Consider the following 19,716-nt stretch of genomic DNA (forward strand, 5'->3'; position numbering starts at 1 on the left):
CCCTCATGCTACAATTCTACCCCTCTTACTGCTCCTCACACCTCACAGGGCTCAGGTAGAGACAGGCTTCCGGCCACACCTGCAGGCAGCAAACACTCCTACAAACGGCAAGCACACGTGATCTAAACCCCAGCTGTGGTGGTGGATATGGGAGCAGAAAAAAAAGATTTGCCATGAATTCACAACGACTGACAGGTTATGAGATAAAGGGATGGAACAATTAAACATGAGAGTTTTGAGCCCAAACAGTGACAATGGTGGTACTGAGAGAACTATGGGAACCAGAAAGAGATGCTTGCTCAGAATAGACGATCATTCTCCTTCGCTTTCTGAAGCATCACAGAATAGTGAAACTCAGGAAATTTAAATGAAATTTTATATTCCTTCTGCTCTGCCTTGAAGGCTTCAATGAAGGCTAAAAACTCTATATGTAAGTTCTCCTTCAGGTTCATGGTTTTTTGTATTTAGAGAGAGACTTTTTTTAAGGGCGTGTACAATACAATCTACTCATATTCCTTTTTATGAGGTATAACAGAAAATGATATGGGTTTGTTAATAAAAATAAGTTTCGGGGCACCTGGGTGGCACAGTCAGTTGAGCGTCTGACTTCAGCTCAGGTCATGATCTCAGGGTCCTGGGATCAAGCCCCGCATCGGGCTCCCTGCTCAGTGGGGAGTCTGATCGCCCATCTCCCTCTCTCCTCATGCACGCTCTCTCTCTTTCTCTCTCTCAAATGAATATATAAAATCTTTAAAAAAATAAAAATAAGTTTCTATTTCTTGAGTACTTATTTTGTTCCAGGTATTATGCTAAGCATTTTATACACTACAGTAATAAATCTTCACAATAGCACTATGAAGGCTATTATTATCTTTATTTTGCTGATTAGGAAATTTAGGCACTAAGGAGTTTAAAAAGTTAAGAAACTTATTCCAAAGTACATGGCTAGTAAATGGCCAATCCAAGCTTCACAGACTGGGGTCTAACTTTGACATGTCTTATCCATGGTTACAAATGGTGTTCATACTGGCTCTGATTTCATTTTTCTAGCATCTAGCATTTTCCTGCCACAAGTTTTGCTCATGTGGACACTACACAATTAACAGGTGTCCTTTTAACTAGATCCTAATTCACTGGTTATTTCACTGAATTGCTAATCGGTTTACTCAGCACCCCAAATCCCTTCTTTATTTGTTAAAGCATGAAGTTGACTGAACACCTACCATGTGCCGAGCACATCAATCTACCGGACAAACTGAACACAGAAACTTTCCTTCCATGTCCATAGTTCATCATCTGTGGAGAGATATGCCTTGAGAAATAAGGTACAGCATTCCAGAACCATGCAGGACGTCATGACACAGAATACCAGTTAGTCTGGCACTAGAGTAAAGAATTTTATTCTGGAGTCACCTATTTGAGCCCAGCTTGGAGAAAAGGCTCTACCTAATATGCAAAATAATAGCAATAACTGAGATGATAATCTAATGTAAATTATTTTCTACTGCCAATCTTTCTAAAGAGACTAAGTCAGTAACTTTAAAAACTTAAAAAAAAAAAAAAACAACTGGGGTGCCTGGGTGGCTCAGTCGTTAAGGACTTGCCTTCGGCTCAGGTCATGATCCCAGGGTCCTGGGATCGAGCCCCGCATTGGGCTCTCTGCTCAGCGGGAAGCCTGCTTCTCCCTCTCCCACTCCCCCTGCTTGTGTTCCCTCTCTTGCTGTGTCACTCTCTGTCAAATAAATAAATAAAATCTTTTAAAAAAAAACTATATCTCAATAGATACAAACCAAAAGACAAATAATTGAGATCATTTTTCAGAATCAGTCCAATAAAACAGCTATTTTTCGTTGAATCATTCAGATGCTTCCTTTTCCAAAATGTTATCTGGGGCTGAGCAAGTTGTTCATTGCTAATGATCTGTTTTGCGTTAGCAGTGGAGACTTAGATTGAGAAAAACATTTCAGACTGAACGTTTAGAGGGTAGCCAGAAGGGAAATGTCACGGACCTGGGTCACCTCAGCCTGAAGCAGGCACAGTAACTCAGCAAGTCCTCAAGCACAGGAGCGACTGATGATCCTCCTCCCTGCACACCGAGCCCTGCGTGGCTACGGGGCAGTGCCCGGTGCACTGGGGCTACACAAACGAGTCTTGAGGCATGAACTCCCGATCCATAATAACAAGGTCCCTTCCCAACAGGTACAATGCAGAAAAGGGTAGGTCTCCTAGTGAGAGCTGTCTCTTGCTTGAAGTCTAAAAACCAAGCACAGGTTACCCCCACTATCTGTGAGAGGAGCGTCCCTATAAAAACTTTTGTAAGTTGAAATGGCATAAAGAGAAAAAGTCATTGCCACTAAGTTATATGGAAAAATTTTAAAGTGTTCTCAGACCCAAGAAATAACCTGTCTTAGGCTTTCCTGACACCTTTGGATGATTCTTGGGAATGGATGCACAAAATAAATCAAGATAAAGCACAGATGCTCCCAGACACAATTCAGAGCTTTGGCTGCTCGATGCTGAGATGCTGGGGAAGGAGCTCGGCGGGGGGCGGGGGGGACGTGCCGCTCAGACTGTGCAGCTTCTGTGACAGCTCGAAGCAAAACAAACACTGAATGCTATTTTTGCTTTTCATTTTTTTCGCCTAAATGTGAAAATCCTCTTCCGATTTCTTTCAGTTATCGAAAATAGGTACTAAAGTAGGTCTTTTGTGAAAGCAAAGTGGCATACTGCAGACTTTGGATTCGTGGGGGGATACCTGTATTTAGAAGAGTTTAGAGTTAGGGATGACGTTTCTTGGGACATTTCTCAAAGAGGAGCCCGTTGTGCTCTCAGCGGTGACTTGAGTCCTAAGCTGCTGGTCCTGCATGAAAATTTGCCACAATGATTTATCTACTCCCACCTATCCCACGCTCTGTGATCTCACATTCCTAAATCAGACACTAAAAAAGGATTTTAGACCTAAGTGGTGCTAAACTCAGAGCAAAGGAAAGAGGATAGTGACTTCCTAATGATCCTCAATGTTTTTGTCTCCCAGTTTTAACAGCTTTATCTTAAAAATCGCATCTCTTAATTATTCAAGATGAAAATCGGGACACTTGGTAAGCCATTTCACGAGTGCTCAGGTCTCTGGCATTAAAGAAGTCAAACTGACGAGTAAATGACTTGTTTACGAATGCAGGGACTTAGAGGGGGACTCAAAAGCTCACATCTGCTTAGTCTCAAACCAAGTAATGCTTTAAAAACTCGCCGCATATTAAGTCACCAGGAGAAGGCCTCTTGTGACACTGGGAATCCATCATTACTGGGACTCACATCTCACTGTAATAGATCCCAATGCAGCCCTCAGCTTAGTCACCCAGAGAAAGACAGTATGTATTGAAATACAACCATTTTTTGCCTGTGTGGTAGAACACAGAAGCTATTTTGTTTCACAAGTATAACATGATGGTTTTTATGGGGGAAGTGAAGAATAATTTATCCAGTGGGGGAGGAATGTAATTAGCTTGAATACAGAGTTTTGGAATTGGGCCAGGACAAGAGCCAAGTTACTGATAAAAAAAAAAAGATTCCATTTTGGATACCAAAAGTTAAAATGTGTCCTCTTATAGAAGCTTGTATTCTCATGGTCGTTTTCCCTCTCTTTCTCTCTCTGTCTCTCAAGGCAGACAATATTACCTAATAAGATACTAAGGGAATATGTCAGAAATAACATTTGCTAAGCATCTACTGCGTGGTAGGCACTGTGTTAAGCATTTTCCATTTTCACAATGACTCTGTGCTAGTCTGATGGCCAAGCTCCTTCCAGAACCCCCAGATGTCTGTCCTTTGACCTCCTCTGAGCCTACAAATGATCCCCTCAGTGGCATAATGCACTTTCAGAGAAACAGACCTGGCAAGAAACCCGAGCAGACTGGAATTAGGCTTGGGCTGTTGGGCAGAAAATTCTAGGGTCCCTGGGACGTGGATGACGGCCTAAAAGGCAGGATGGATGCAAGGAGCACAGGCTCCACAGGAATGTGCCCCTTGACCTTGCTTAGTCCTCAGTGCTGGCGTCGGCAGCCAGAAGCAGGACGGGGAGCCTGGTACAGAGATCCCCATGTACCATTCCACCTCCTGCCTTGGCCTAAGGCTAGCGCTATCAAACCGGGCCCAACTCCAAAGCTGATGCTCTTAACCACTGGCCTAAATAGCTTCAGAGAATACAACAGGTGTTTGAAAATTGCTAGTTGAATGAATGCTTGCCTGAGAGACCCAATACCTGTCTTCTTGGAATTGAGTAGAAAAAGACTTGTAGATTGTCTATGAAAAAAATTGAACAAATGCTGGGCTATAAAAGCAAAAGCAATGTGATCATCACCAGTTTTCAAGCCCGTGACATTTGGTGAGACTTTTCATGAGGGGCACCTTGCAGCTCAGCTGTCAGGAAAGGTGGTTATTCCCTGGGGCACAGGTTCCAGCATGCTGGATGTGCTGGATTGTTCTATCACAGTGCGGGGCTCAGCATTCCCTCCATGATAAGCCATCTCAAACAAGCTCAGAGGCAATACTGGGGTCACAGGAGAAGAATAACCCCAGGTTATGTTGCTTAACCTATTGTATATTTTTAGGGGTGGCTCAAGAAGTAAATAAAGGAAGTGAAAGTCAATCTAATCAGCATCAAAATTTGTCTCAGCAGGACTTCCTGGTAACATGTCAAGGTATCCATTCATTCCTATTGTGTTTAAGTAAAACAACCTTTAAGCATAAAGGAGATGGACATTTAGAAGTTTTAGTAGTCTTTTTACAATAGAAGAAAGGTTTTTTTTTAAATAAAATTTTTAATGATTACAAAATATGGCTATGTTCTTTCTTAATAATTTTGAAAATATGAAAATGTACAGTGAAAAATCAACCATAATCCTGCCAACCGAGACAATGACCATTAGTGTTTTATTGCACTTTTGCACGCTAAGAACATTACCAGTTACTCAATTACAGCTTCTCTTTTCACCTAACATTCAAATAAGCATTCTCTCATATTATTAAGAATCTTTGGGGCGCCTGGGTGGCTCAGTCATTAAGCATCTGCCTTCGGCTCAGGTCATGATCCCAGGGTCCTGGGATCGAGCCCCGCATCCGGCTCCCTGCTCAGTGGGAAGCCTGCTTCTCCCTCTCCCACTGCTTGTGTTCCCTCTCTTGCTGTCTCTCTCTCTCTCTGTCAAATAAATAAATAAATAAATAAATAAATAAAATCTTAAAAAACAAAAGAGAATCTTTGGAAACATCAGTTTTAATAGCTACATAGTATCTCATCATGTACCTTTACTTAGGGTTAACAATTTACTTACGAAGTAACTCTATTGTTCTCATTTTGTTTGGGGACTTCGTTTCTTCCTGTTCTTTATTTTTGCTGTGATGAATAATACTGTATTTATTTTCTTATTTTGCCTTCAGTATAATATTATGCATACATGTATATAATATATAAACACATAAATATATTTTAAGAAGTAGGATAACTGAATCAAAGGGACAGAGTACTACTAAGGTTCTCCTAAATTGCTTTCTAAAACCGTGGATCCAGTTTAAACACCATATTTTCATTTCACCTCTACCACCATCATGGAGCACTGTCATTTGAATATTTCATAACAGGTAAGTAAACATGGGATCCCATTACTATAATCTGTACTTATTTTTAAAAAGCCAATTTAAATAAATAAAATTATGCCACATTTACCATTGAAATGTATTAAAAGATCAGGTTAAAAATGCTTCCTGACTTTCAATCAGTAAGAAATACATGATAAATAACTCTGAATTTACACTGCTCTTAAACATTTTACTTTACTTATTGCTATTTTTAAAATCAGAGTTGGAGATGTCCTTGGCTTGGTGTACAGAAAGAGCAGCCTTTGGGGTGCATATTCAAAATGTGAAATTGAGTTAAAGTGATTCCATTTTCTACCTGAAAACCATATTCTTATACCCCCAAATTCAATTTCTTAAGAATCATAGTGGCTCTTACTGCTAGCTTCTTAACTTAGAAGCTTATCTCAATTTATCTTTTTTACATTTATGACATTTTATTTTTGTCACACTTCCCATTCTCCATATTATTGCATGCCATATGCTTATTTTTCAAAACTCAAACCTAATTTTTTTTGGTAGGCATCAATGAGGATTATGCATTACCATTCAAGCTAACTCTATTTAAAAACAAACAAACAAAAAAGAAAAAGGAAACAGGTATGAAGATTACCAGCCTGGAGGGAGTCTCACTTGTTAGAAAAGCCTCTACACACCAACTTCAGCAGGATGTGGGATTTTTGCCACTGACTTTTTTCCATTCATGGTCTCACTTGTGAACAGTAGAAGTGAAGGGAGCTGGTTGGTGGTCTGCGCCTGTCCGGTCAATGCTGGGAAACTGTCAGGATTACAATGCTCCTTTGTTGGCTGGCTTGGCAGCAACGCCAGAGCTGAATGGGCCACAGAGACTGAACTAGTTATGACGACTGCTTGGTCCTCTCAAATGACCAGAGGCCCTCCCACCTCTTTGCCCGGCCACCCTGGGATGACAGCATGGATGTGGAGATGCTCCGATTCCTCCCACTGATACTGTGTAGCAAGTTGGCTAATGGAAAATTCTGACTTCCTGACAATCTCTAAACCAGTAAGAGTTCCAGTCTCACTTGAAACTTACAAAAAGAAAAGCAGATTAACAAGATAGCAAGTAAAACATAAAAATGGTATGGTATAATGATGTGTTAATCTCTCTCACGGAACTTGTGTGGTGATTGCTGGCCATGGAGAGTAAAGGAAAAAAAAAAAAAACAAAAACCCCAGAACAAAACTGAAAAGAAGCTCCCCAGGATGATATCCATGGGAAAAAAATCTGATCTGACCACTTTAGGTCATCATGATTTTTTCATGTTTATTTTTGTCATATCAAACTTCCCAGAGCCCCAGTTTTCAAATTTAGGTGCAACCCCCCAATAATACAAAGAAGAAAACTGAAGACTGTGAAGCAGGTAGGACAAAAAGATTACTAAATGAAAAGTGAGCTGTTTTTTAACAGCTTTCTGCTAACCCAGACTCCTGGTTTTATTTAAGAAGCCCACTGCCTTTGAAAATACACAGGGTCTTTTCAATAGCAAAAGATCAAATGATGTTAATCAGGCAGTGGGGTCTAATCCTTTAATGCAGCTGTCTCTTTACATTATAAACATTCCAGCTATATAAGCTGGAACGATTTTTATCTTAGCTTGTCTTTCCTTCCTCGTCTTCCTCTTCCCCCCTCTCTGTCTCTCCCTGCTTCTCTGTATCTCTTCTGTCTCTAAATCTTAACTTTGCCACGGTACAGAATATGCTTTCTTCTACCTGGTTTCTAACCCCCGTCAAGAAATAATCTTAGAACAAAGGAAGACAAGAGGGTGGGGGAATTAACCTCTCTTGCTCTCCTCCATGTTCCCCACACTTTTGGTTGGTCACTGTAGACTATATCCTCTTGGAAAGACCACATCTACAAGACACTGCACAAAGCTCAGGCTTCTCCCTGCTCATCACCTCTATTCCTCCTCAGCTGTTGGTTTGGCCTGATGGATTCAGTTCCACTTTGCACAGATGTGGAGGCCTTTACAGCTGCTTTCGACAGCTTTCTTTGAGCCGATCTTTTCTTCAAGAATACAAGAATCATAGTTTGAAGAAATGATTATGGTGGGAAGAAAGATATATGACAGTTTTCTTCAGATATTTGATCTAACATCCCGTTGAAGGAGGATTGGACTTTTAGAGGAATATAGAACCATCAGAGCAGTGATTCTTAAATGGAGGTGTGGTGATACGCAGAGTCACTTAGGGACCTCTTCAGGTTACAGTCCCTTTCTCTGCTGAGATGCTGAGGATTACTAGCCTAGAGGGAGATTTGCTTGCTAGAAAAGCATCTACACACCAAATTCAGCAGATGTTGATTCTGTAGAGTGCAACTCTTGTCCACAGGAGTATGACCAATTTCTTAGGAACATTAGGATGGAAAATATTGAGATCCATCAAATTGGACTATAAATCCCACAAAATCAAATAAACTATATATAATATTCTCATCCTTTTATTCCTAAGGCCTACCAGGGTCTGACATGTGGAAGATGCTCCAAAATGCTCTTTAAAGTATTGTTTTGTTTTATGAATTAAAAAAATAACTTCAGGTTAGCAAATTTCATATTAATATAAGTAGAATAATCTAATAAGAAGCACTGTCCATGGTAGGTCATCATGAGAGACAGTGAGTTCTCTGTCTTTGGAGGAATTCAAGCATAAACCAGGGATACTGGTAGATAGGCTAGATACTTGACCAGGCCTGGGAGGCTAACAGAGTGGCAGCCAACTTGGCTCTAAGGCCAAGGAAAAATTCCAACCCTTATTTCATGACCACCAAGAGATTAATTACTTGAATGGCATAAAAAGATGCATCCTGTCATATCATCAGTTCAAACCAGAGGACCAAATCCGTATGCCTTGTTTTCTGGGAGTTCTGTGTTAAATTTGAACCACCGTTTATTAAATCCTAAGTTTTTAATTTCTGTTTACAATACTCCAGATTTTTTTTTTTTAACTAAGAATACCATTTGTACCTTTGAAAGTCTCCAAGCCTTTGGTTTTCTTCTCTAGAGCACCATATGAATGCTGATACCTAGAAGCCCAAAGCTGTGGCTTATAGGTCCTAAAAACCCAATCGCTTCTACCTGCAGAATCAAAAGCTAAGCCAACCTCACCTCTTTGTGACACTAATTCAGAACCCAACTTTTTCAAATTAGCTTAAGGCTGGCCCACAAGAGAACACAAACATTTCTGGAAGCGTTGGAAGTTTTTAGAGATTTCTCTCCCTTCCCCCACTCTCGCCCTCCTTCTTCTTCTTTTTACCCTTTTCCTTCTTCTAATGCTGAATGAAGTTTGCCATCCAAGGGAATGTGGTGCCTTGATAATCACTTTTTGGATATCCATGCATTCCACATTCATTTATACAGAACATCTGCAGCCCATTAGAGGGATGCAATAAAGTGGCAAGCCTCTGGCCCCAGCAGCAGCTTGCTGCGGAGATCTTCTGGTGAAGAGCGCCACCTCTCACCAGTAACCAGCGTGGCCGCTCGGTGAGCCCGAGTCCCGGGAGCCAGCCAGCACAGTGACCCCGTGGGTTCACTAGCATTTCTTTTTTGCACAGCAGTCGATTATTTTTTCTACCAACAATGGCAAAGTACCTGACACTGTACCTCCATCCTGCCTCTGTTAGTGGAAGCACACGGGAGGTGGGTGCTCTGAAAATAAAACCTGAGTTTTCTGTGTCGATATGTTTTTTTTACCAACTATGAATTCACTTTTCAAGAAGGGTAATGGGTGCTCGCTTGGGCAGCACATATACCAAAATTGGAGCGATACAGAGAAGATTAGCATCGTCCCCGCGCAAGGATGACACGCAGATTCTTGAAGCGCTCCATAGTTTTATGAAGTGCCTGGAATTCTTCGATTAAAAGAATATATTCTCTTGGTTCTGCTATGGTCCAGACAGTGTTAAATTCTTTTTTCTATTGTGGGTTTTGATTCCCCCCCCCACCCCCAGAAATTGGTTTTATTTGATGTACCCAGGTCTTCAGTTTCTCAATAAAGAAAAGATCTCCATAAAAAAATAAATGAAAAATAATAAAGAGTAATAGAAAATTAGTAATCTACTCAGTCTGGACCATTCTTAAAAATTCTGGATCTTCTGCTGAATAAAACAAATCTCCAAATGTTATTCGGATTAAGAAATATTCTTTAGCGTTATAGGGATCTTAGAGGTCTTCTGGTCCTTAGAGGTCCTCCTGTTAGAGGCGAGGAGCCGGCGTCCAGAGTGGTGCTGTGACTACGTCATATCCTTCCCCGGTTCACTCCACACCCATCGACGACTACCCTTGGGCCCTTTCCTTTGGGCCATTCTCTCCCCACTGGGGTTCACAGAACTTTGCGTCTTAGAGGGTCCTGGAGAGACGGAGACTGTATAAACATTCACAGCGATCTCTTAGGCTGTATCTGAACAGAGTTCTTATCTTTATGCCTCTGTTGTGCTCTGTTTGTCTTAATAAAGTACAAATCTCTCTATGACACACAAAAAACACAGATGTTGATTCTAAATAGTTAAATGAATCACTGCATATGTCTCTCAAATCATTTATGTAAAATATTTGAAAACGCATTTTAGATTCTTCGTCCTTTGTAGGGAGTTTTAAATGGTTTAAAATATATACCTTTATGTATTATTTGATGTTCATACCGTTTTTCCTAAATAGCATGTTTGACTTTTAGCAGAAGTTCTTGGAGATAGTGTATTCTGAATGCCAATGGCAGAACTTTTACCTAATAATGTATTATTTACTATAAAGGGGTGCTGCTATTGCAGGAGAAAGGCAATGGTCTAAAGATGAGAACTTCGGGTTCGAGTCCAGCGACTGCCACTTAGTAGCCCTGTGACTTAACCCAGGTTACTAAACTCTCTGGTCGGGGCATGTGTGTCCGTCAGCAGGGGCAGGAAGGGAAGGGGGAGGGAAAGACATGGTAAGAAAATCTGAATGGTCTTTCTCGTTGGATTGTTGCTAGCCTCAAATCTAATAACATACTTGAAAGTTCTCTGAAACTTATAAATCAAATTTAAGTTAGGATTACCACGGCTAGAGCATTTACTCACTGCCATGTAGCATGTTAAATGGAAGCACTGTATTTAAAGGTTAAAATCTGGGTTCTTTGATCTGCCAATTTGGATGGAATCCCAGCTTCACCACTTGCTAGCTGTGTGCTTTCTGGTGAATTACACAACCTGCCTAAGCTTGACATCCTGAGGGAATACTAATTTAAAGCACATCTTATGGGGTTGTGTTAAGATTAAATTCAATGATACATGCAAGGTACCAGGTGGGAAGTCCCAGCCCCAAGCAAATAAACATTCACTTAGTTTTGTATTATGAGATTCCTGGCTCTTGCTGTTCTCATGGTTCTATGGGATAAATAACCTGGAATATTTGGTTTTTTTAACCCTCAAAACATTTTACTTAGGTCTCCTTCACCTATATATAGAGCTCTAGCTGAGACATCACCTCTGAGGACATAGAGCAAATTCGAGTGTCACGGAAAAAACAAAAAAACAAAAACAAAAACACCATTAACAATAAGGATTCATGAGTCTGAGAGTTAAACCCAAGAATAACTGCTCTTTATCCTGCCCTTACCACTCTGTCTTCAGAACTCTCCCCTACAGTAATATTCTACTCTAAGAGAAGAATCGATTTCAGGTGTCTTCTTGACTCTGACATCTGGTAAGTGTTCCTGATAATCTCATACCCTTTATAAATTTATGGTCTTATAAATGTCATATATATATATATACATATATATATACGTATATATATATTGTGTTACAGGTAATTTGCTCTATTTCCTTTAATTTTACTCTTTCCCCCCCTTTATTTTTACTCTATATCCTCTTCTAGATTATGAACTTCACAAAGGCTGGACTCCTGTTTTTTTTTCTATTTCCAATATTCAAGTTCTGTGAATGATCCAAAGATCAGTAATGCCCTGACATTACATAAACTTGGATTCATGCTGGGCCTCTTTACCTCCTCATTGGGTATCCTAGGGAAAGTTGCTTCAGTTCTCTGAACCTTATTTCTTTGTTCATAAGATGAAGACAAGCCTACAGAGTTGCTGTGAGTCTTGTAAATAATACCGGAAAGCCCTTAACACATAATAAGCCTTCAATAAAAGGTCACTATCAGTGTTTCTCTACTTTTAAGTTTTCTGTTATGATTATTAGCACCATGGTGGCCATCAACTCCGTACCTATCCCTAGGTATTGACTCAGATTCCCAAGAAGCAAAGAAAAACACAGGAAAGAAGAAAGATAGACAAATCCAGGGAAGTGTGGAGAGAGCAGAAAGCTTTCTCTAAGTCAAAATCAGCAAACACATAACTGTAATTGTATTTCATGATCCCGAAAGGCCCGGCAGACTTCCTTCTGCTGATGAAAAAGAACACTGATGAGATGGTGCCACCTAGTGGTCATTTTCTAATACTACAGGCGGCAATGATGTAAACAGGAGAGAAATAATTGCGGAAGAGGCTCCAAGAAGTCTTTATTCCTTCTTGTCTTTACTGAGAAGGTGGGAACGCACTGCTTGGGCCCACACCTTTCTCTCCTCTCACCCACCCTGAATAAGGCGGTGAGCAGTAGCCACGGATCTATTCAACTACACTTGACTATTTTGCTTGTTGAGCTCATAAATCAGCTCAATAGCAACTTGTCAGCAATTAACTGACATTAATCACAAAGTAACAAAAGATGGGTGAATTTTTTGATATTTGCAAGTTAAACTGAGACCTTGTTCTCCATTCAGAATTGTTTTTCTCACCTCAAAAGAAGAAAATGTTCATCATTAATGAAAGTCTAAAGAAAAATATTTTATCTGATAGTGCCGCCTGCAACCACTTATCCACGATCATTATCTTTCAAATATGATGATAGTGAGGAGTCCTACAGTGCTCTGCAGACATTCAGTCCTGAATCCCTGGGACAGAGGCAAAGAGCAGATTCAATTATCCCTTTTTCATTCATTCACTTGTTTATAGTACAATCTATGAAGACAAGCTAATTCCGCTAATGAAATAGCCCGTGTACAAAGCAGCATATCCTTCAACCTTGAGGAAATGTTGTTTCATAGCTTAGAATTTTAGAATTAGAAGGCACTTTAAAAATTCGACGGTCCAACTCCTTTTAGAGATGATGACCTTCTGTTTCTCTAACTCCTATTACGTGTTTTTGTGTTTTACCCTGTGTTAGGTTTTGCTACGGAGCCCTCTGGTTCTATTAACAAGTGGAACTGTAAAACACCTTCTACGACGTGCCGTTTATTGGGGGAGAGGGGGCCTGGGAGGCAACTGGAAACAGCTGAAGGCACGTCCAGGCCCACTGCCGCTCCTGTTCGATAGGCGGTTCCCACGCTCGTCTGAAGAGAGAAGAGGAAGCCGCAGAAAGAGCAGAACAGATGTGGCTGCTGCCAGGGCTCTGGTGGTCAACGGGCCGTGGTCTCGGAGACAGGAAGGACCTCCCGGCAGCCGGACAGCTTGCCCCCCAGCTCCCTGCCACCCCCGCCTCACCTGGGAGCCCCAGAAGAGGGGCACAGGTGTCTTCAAAGCCTGAATACTCTCGCTTTACGCAAAAGTTGGAGCCCTTGGACCAACAGCATCTCTATCTGGTAGACGTTGGGACCCATCTCCCAAGGAGATTGGTTTTGTTCATCAAATTAACATTTTAAGATCCTGATTTGTGTTACTCTACCAACACCTTTGGGCAAGGTGATTCTAGCCCTGAATGGGTCTCCCTTCTACACCCCCTCCCACCACCGTTTCCTCATCACCATGTCTAGCGGGATGTCATGCTAGGTTTTAGGTTCTGAGGGTAAGAGATGGATCAGACAGTGTCTACCCCTAAGAATCTTTCTGTCTAGTATCCCCATCATGATAAAACTAACTGAGAAATACTCCATGAGCTCAGATATGTACTTCTTAAGTTAAAGAGTTGTTAAGTTGGAGCCTGTTCCATAGGATAAGGACAGGATGATAGAGCCGCTAAAGATTCCTGTACAATTATGAAAATATTTAGTCACTGAAGATGGACATCTGTGGAGAAAGATTTGAGGGCTTACCAGAAAACTGATGTAAGGAATTATTTACTCAGATAATGTAAAACAAAACAAAACGGAAATGTTGTCTTTATACATGTAGAAATCTCCCGCTCTGTAATCCAGATGCCACAGGCAAGACAAGGGGCAAAATACAACAAAACCCAATCTCTTTGTCTTGAATAAACATTCCTTTTGTAACGTTCCTTCCCTCCCAGACTTACTCTTCCACATTAATAATCTGTGAGCTGAGTTGCTCTGCTTTCGCCTGGTTACCTAAATGATCAAAACCTTCCTCTAATTCCCCATATCTGTCCAGAGTCTCCATCAGGGCCAAGCTCAGGAGCTCTGCTACGCCACTTAAAACAAGAGGGGTTACCTGTGAAACTTGTTTATTTACTTACTCGTTTTAATATAAATGTAACACCAGTTTTCTGCGACTGATAATTCATCAACGATATAAGGGATGTGATTGTCAGCATTTTCTTTTAGGCCATTGTGGCTTCTTCACTTCAGCACTGGTGACATTTTGTGCCAGACAGTTCTTTGTTGTGAGAGGCTGTCGCGTGCTTGGAGGAATTTTAGCAGCAGTCCTGGCCTCTGCCCGCTAGACGCGACCCCCACTTTATGACAACCAAAAATGTCTCCAAACATTGCCAAGTGTTCCCTTGGGGCAAATTCACCCCGAGGTTGAGAACCACTGATAACAGATCAACTATTAACTTTTTTTAATCTGTAAAGATACAGCAGGCAGAAGCAGTATGTCTTCCTTGAATATCTCAAGGGGGAAAAAAAGAACTTGGATTTTGGTGTCTCTACTGTTTTCAGTCAGTTCCTAAAGCATACTTATGGTTGTTTTCAGGGCAAATTTTCTCAATTGATCCATTGCTATGTATTCTCTTCCCCAATTCTTTACCTAAATAACAGATTTGATTTCTTTCTTTTTTTTTAAGATTTTTACAAACTTGATTTCTTTCTTTTTTTTTTAAGATTTTTTTTTTATTTATTTGACAGAGAGAGAGAAAGCAAACACCTGAGCGAGCACAAGCAGGGGGAGAGACAGAGGGAGGGGGGAGAAGGAGAAGCAAGCTCTCTGCTGAGCAGGGACTCCAATGAGGGACTCAATCTCAGGACCCCGGGATCATGACCTGAGCCGAACGCAGATGCTTAACCAACTGAGCCACCCGGGCGCCCCCACAAACTCTATTCCATGCATAGAATCTCATTTACTGTTCACAACGATAGGAAGCAGGTACTAATAGCCAGCTGGCTAGGGAGCAGCAGGATGTCCCGGGAAGAAAGATCTGGAAGCAGACAGTCCAGAGCTACAATTCTGTCACCACGGTTTCCTGGCTACAAAACAATTAGGCCAGTTCTTCAGCTTCTGGGCAAAACGGTTTTCTTATCTGAAATGCGGGATTATTAATATCTCGGAGGGAGGTTGGGAGGATTAAGATGAGGTGAGCTCTGTGAAAATACAGGTCGCTGGCAGAGGCACGACCCACTGCAGCTTTTTTTTTACTCTGACACCAAGACCCAAGCATCCCATACTGCACCGCATCAAATACTGCTGCTCACCAAAGCAACCTTCTCATTCTGGTCTCAGATCTCTTTAAGGATCTGATCAACAGGAAAATCCTCAGAAGTAACCCAATTTGTAGACAATTTCAGAATAGTCACAGATTCACCTGAAGTGCATAGTGAGCCCAAGGGAAGAGTCCCTCTGGCAAGAGCCTACTAATTTCATCTTTCCTTCTAATGGACTGGAGTAAATGGTGCCGAAGAGCTTTCCTTGCCCATTGCTTAAAATGGGCAACCCTTCTGCAGAGACAAATTGATTCCTATTTCCCCCAATGCTACTGATTGGCCAGCAGGTCCTTGAAATAAGCCATTAGCTTGGTAGAGTGTAAACAGCCTTGCCAATTTCCCTTCTTCAGGAAAAAAAAAAAAAAAAGTGCAAAAGCGTAATTGGTAAAAAGGGGTCAAGGTCATAGGTCATCCAGTATGATTAGTTACTCTATTAGTTTCCTATTGCTGCTATAACACATTACCACAAACTTCGAACACTCTTGATCCAACACAAATGTATTATCTAACAGCTCTGGAGGTCAGAAGTCCAAAGCAGGTCTCACGGGGCTAACATAAAGGTGTTGGCTAGGCTGCATTCTTTTCTGGAGGTTTGAGAGGAAAACCTAATTGTCTTGCGTCTTCTACCTTGTAGAGATTGCCCATGTTCCTTGGCTCATGACCTCTCTCCATCTTCTAAGCCAGCAATGGCCAGTTGAATCTTTCTCATATGGCATCACTCTCATACTTAATCTTATGTCTCCCTCTTCCACATTCAAGGACCCTGGTGATTACATTTGGCCCATTTAGATAATCTAATACAATCTCCCTATTTTAAATCTAGCTGATTAGAAAACTGAATTCCATCTGCTGCAATCCCCTTTGTCTCGTAATACAACATATTCACAGGCTCTGGAGATTAGCAAACAGACATCCTTGGGAGGCCATTATTCTATGTACTGTATAGTCACTTTCTTGGTATTTTTGATGACAAGCAAGGAATAAGCCCTGTTACAAGTCCTGATCCATCTTTGGAGTTTAGAAAAGCAACAGTTGACAGTATTTTTTGAATTGTCCTAACAACTTATTATTGGATAATAAAATCCCTTCAAAAATCATTATCATCTCAATTGGGACTCTCAGAAACTACATCTACACAATTCATAATTTCTCATTGACTTAATGTCTTCTAACTCCTGATAATTTAGGCAACTGGAGAAATTCTTTGCAGCTCACTACACAAAGGAAAGAGAACTCACGTGTATTTTGTAAAGCAAGTTGCAAATACAAGTAGAGCTACCCGTGAAGACTAAATAAAGCTTGCATAAATGAGGAAATCAAGGCACCATTGGCAAAAGAAGGGGACAAGGCCACTCAGAAAGAAACACTACAGGTTGCACCACACAGTCACCATCTGGCTTGCAGTCCCATCTCTAGAATGTTCCTCGTTATATCCTTCTGCAAATCAAACGTCCTCATCTCTCTTATTCCACTGGATTGTTGGTTTTTGTTTTCCTCCAGGGGACTTGACTACTTGGTCTCTGATCCTTCCTTCATTTAGCACCACCTAACACCATAAAAATAGCTTCTAGTCCATCATCTTAACCATTTTTAATACATTCCCCACTGTCCTTGGCATTCATTTGGTGCTTAGTCATATTTTCTCCTGTTGTCCCACTCTCCAAAACAATTATTTTATACCTTCTCTATAACCATCCAATGCCTCCTTCTCCATTCACAAATACCGTGGTTTCCTTTCCTTCTGGAAGCGTGGTTAAGATTGCACTCCATAGCCCCACTCTAAAGTTAGATACGGTGATAGTGCTTCTTTTGGCCAATGATATGTAGAAGGGTGGTATATCACTTCCAAGGACAGGCTTTAGGAGGCAACTCCTAAAGGAGTTAGTGGCAACTCCTTTAGTGGCAACTCCTCCCCCCCCGCCCCCCCCCCGTCTCAGCCATAGAGGAGCACAGAGCGCCCCCTAGCTTCCTGGTGAGTTACAGCGGCATCCCTGGGCTCACCAGCAGTAGACGTTTAGCAAGGGAGAAACAAGCCTTTGATGTAATAAACTGCTGCAATACAGAGGCTGCTTGTTACCACAGCATAACCTAGTCCAGACTTTGCTTCCTATTTCAGTGAGAAAACAGAAGCGATCAGAATAGAACCCTACAATGTCCTGCGACCACATCTACCAGTAATTAGTCACTATGTATTTTCTTTCCTCTGGTACTATGGATGAATTCTCCATATTCCTAAAATTAATCTTTCAACTTGTACACTGGATTGCATCCTCTTTTATCTGCTCAAGGCCATCATTCCAGCATTTATCTCTTTGTCTCTTACATCATGAATTTTTCACTCACTACTAGATTACCTCTATCAGTAAATAAACATACTATAATATCTTCTTTCTTAAAAACAAAACAAAACAAAAAACAACAACAGTAAAAACACCTCTTCTCTAGTAGCCCCACTCTATTTGAAATGAGTCGCAATACTCTCTCCTGTTTTCTCTGGAATGATCTCCAGTTAGGTTTCTGCTTGCCCCTCTACATTGAAACTGCTCTTGTCACCACCACGAATGACACTGAATTTGCTAAATCCAGTAATCAAATCTCAATCCTATCCAACATAACATTGACTTGGTTGACTACTGTTTTTGGGGGGAGGTAAATTAATCCTCAGACTTGAGTTTGTCTGTGCCAGCTATTTATTTATCACAGGTTCACTGCAGGAATTTCATAAACTCATAACATACAGGATAATATCTCTTAATACCCAATAAAGAAATAACATCCTCCAAAACAATGATAAATTAACCACACTATTGTTCCAGGCCAGGGAAGATAAAGGAAATAAAGCCCAAATTTAGTTGAAGTGTACCTTTATACCAGTTGCTACTCAGGAGAGCTGGGTTAGCCAACCAACCGCTGATGTCCCCTGTTGCTAGAGCACGTTGCTAGGGAACGATGGTGGCCCTGTTGATGGGCAAGAAGATCTCCTTGGCCTGCCCCTGCTTAGGTTTTGCTACTGAATGGCTTTGCCGCTGAAGGTCAGAATTGTCTTTAGAGTAGCAGGAGTTAATTGCCCCAAGGTCTTTTAAGAGCTATTGAGATTAGCAAAGAGAATCAGCTTGCTCAGACCACTCTCAGATAGTCCTTACAAACTCCAGGTGTTTATAGTCTAAATGTCCACCTGCCATAGTTGCTTCTTGGTATGTTTTTACTGATAAGCCCCCAGGGCAGCCCCTCAGCAGCTAAGCTCCAGAGCGCTTATAAACAGCAATAGATGAGATGATAATATCCTGTCACAGCTTATTTCATTCTTGATCAAAACAACTTTACTCTTAAAAACAATTTTCTTTTTGTTATAAACAAGTTGATTTGAAAATCATAACAAACTAACACACAGCAGCCACATTCCTTCCTTCTTGAAGTAATTTCTTCATTTGGCTCCTAGAACACAAATGTCCCTTAGTCCTCTGCCTACCTCACTGACTACTTCTCCGACTTCCGAACTCTGAATGTTGGGTGACCCCAATCACCAAACTTTTGATTCCCCACAACTTACTCTTCTTGCAATTTCTCCAGCTCACTAAATAGCAACTCCATCCTCCCAGTTAGTCAGGCCCAATTTTGTGGAGTCATCCTTCTCTTTCTCTCATACTCCATGTTCAATCTGTCACAACTCTTATTAGTCCTACCTTCAAGGTGTATACAAAATTAACAACCACTCACCACCTGCACTACTACCACTCTGGACCAAACCCGAATCATCTCCCCAGAGAATTATTTCAATAGTCTCCTAAATGATCTCCCTACTTCCTCCCTGCCCCAGAGTCTATTCTCAATATTACCCTTTCTCCCTGAGTCCTTCTGTATGCATGTCCGCTAAATGCCTTTAAAAACTGGTGATGTTGGTTGTTGATTTATTTTTTTATTTTTATTTTTTTATTATGTTATGTTAATCACCATACATCATTAGTTCATGATGTAGTGTTCCATGATTCATTGTTTCTGTATATCGTGTAAGACTGTTGAATCACAGACCTATACCTCTGAAACAAATAATACATTATATGTTAAAAAAAAAAAAGAAGATGATGATTTAATGAAGACAGATGGTTGAGACAGACCCTGACCAGCTTTTTGGAGTAAGGGGATTCTTCAGCGCTTGAGATGTTAGGGAGGCTGTGATTTCACCATGGGATTGCTTTCACTCCGGAGCCGTTCATGGCTAGTCCCAAGTTCTCTCAGTGCTTTTGTCTCTCCTAAATTACTTTCCTTGTGCCTCGGTTAAAATGTACATAGACTGCCCACCTTTAAGTAGAGTTCTTTATTTCTTCCCCCAATCAGACGCCGAGTCGCTCACAGGCAAGATTTTCGGCCAATCCTGCAGAACCCTCCGCCTCCTCCAAAGGCACACCACCCTCCGCCTCTCCCCTACCCAACTGCAATCCCGTTAAAA

General features: G+C 41.1%; 1 non-coding gene across 1 annotated transcript; it reads left to right on the forward strand.

Moving 5' to 3' along the window:
* Positions 1-9,369: 9,369 nt before the first annotated feature.
* On the forward strand, positions 9,370-9,476 carry LOC116634847. Its single transcript, XR_004300068.1, has one exon. It is a non-coding gene; the product is annotated as a U6 spliceosomal RNA (small nuclear RNA).
* The last annotated feature ends 10,240 nt before the right edge of the window (positions 9,477-19,716 follow it).

Source organism: Phoca vitulina, unplaced genomic scaffold (assembly GCF_004348235.1).
Source record: "Phoca vitulina isolate PV1807 unplaced genomic scaffold, GSC_HSeal_1.0 scaffold9, whole genome shotgun sequence".
Classification (NCBI taxonomy): Eukaryota; Metazoa; Chordata; class Mammalia; order Carnivora; family Phocidae; genus Phoca; species Phoca vitulina.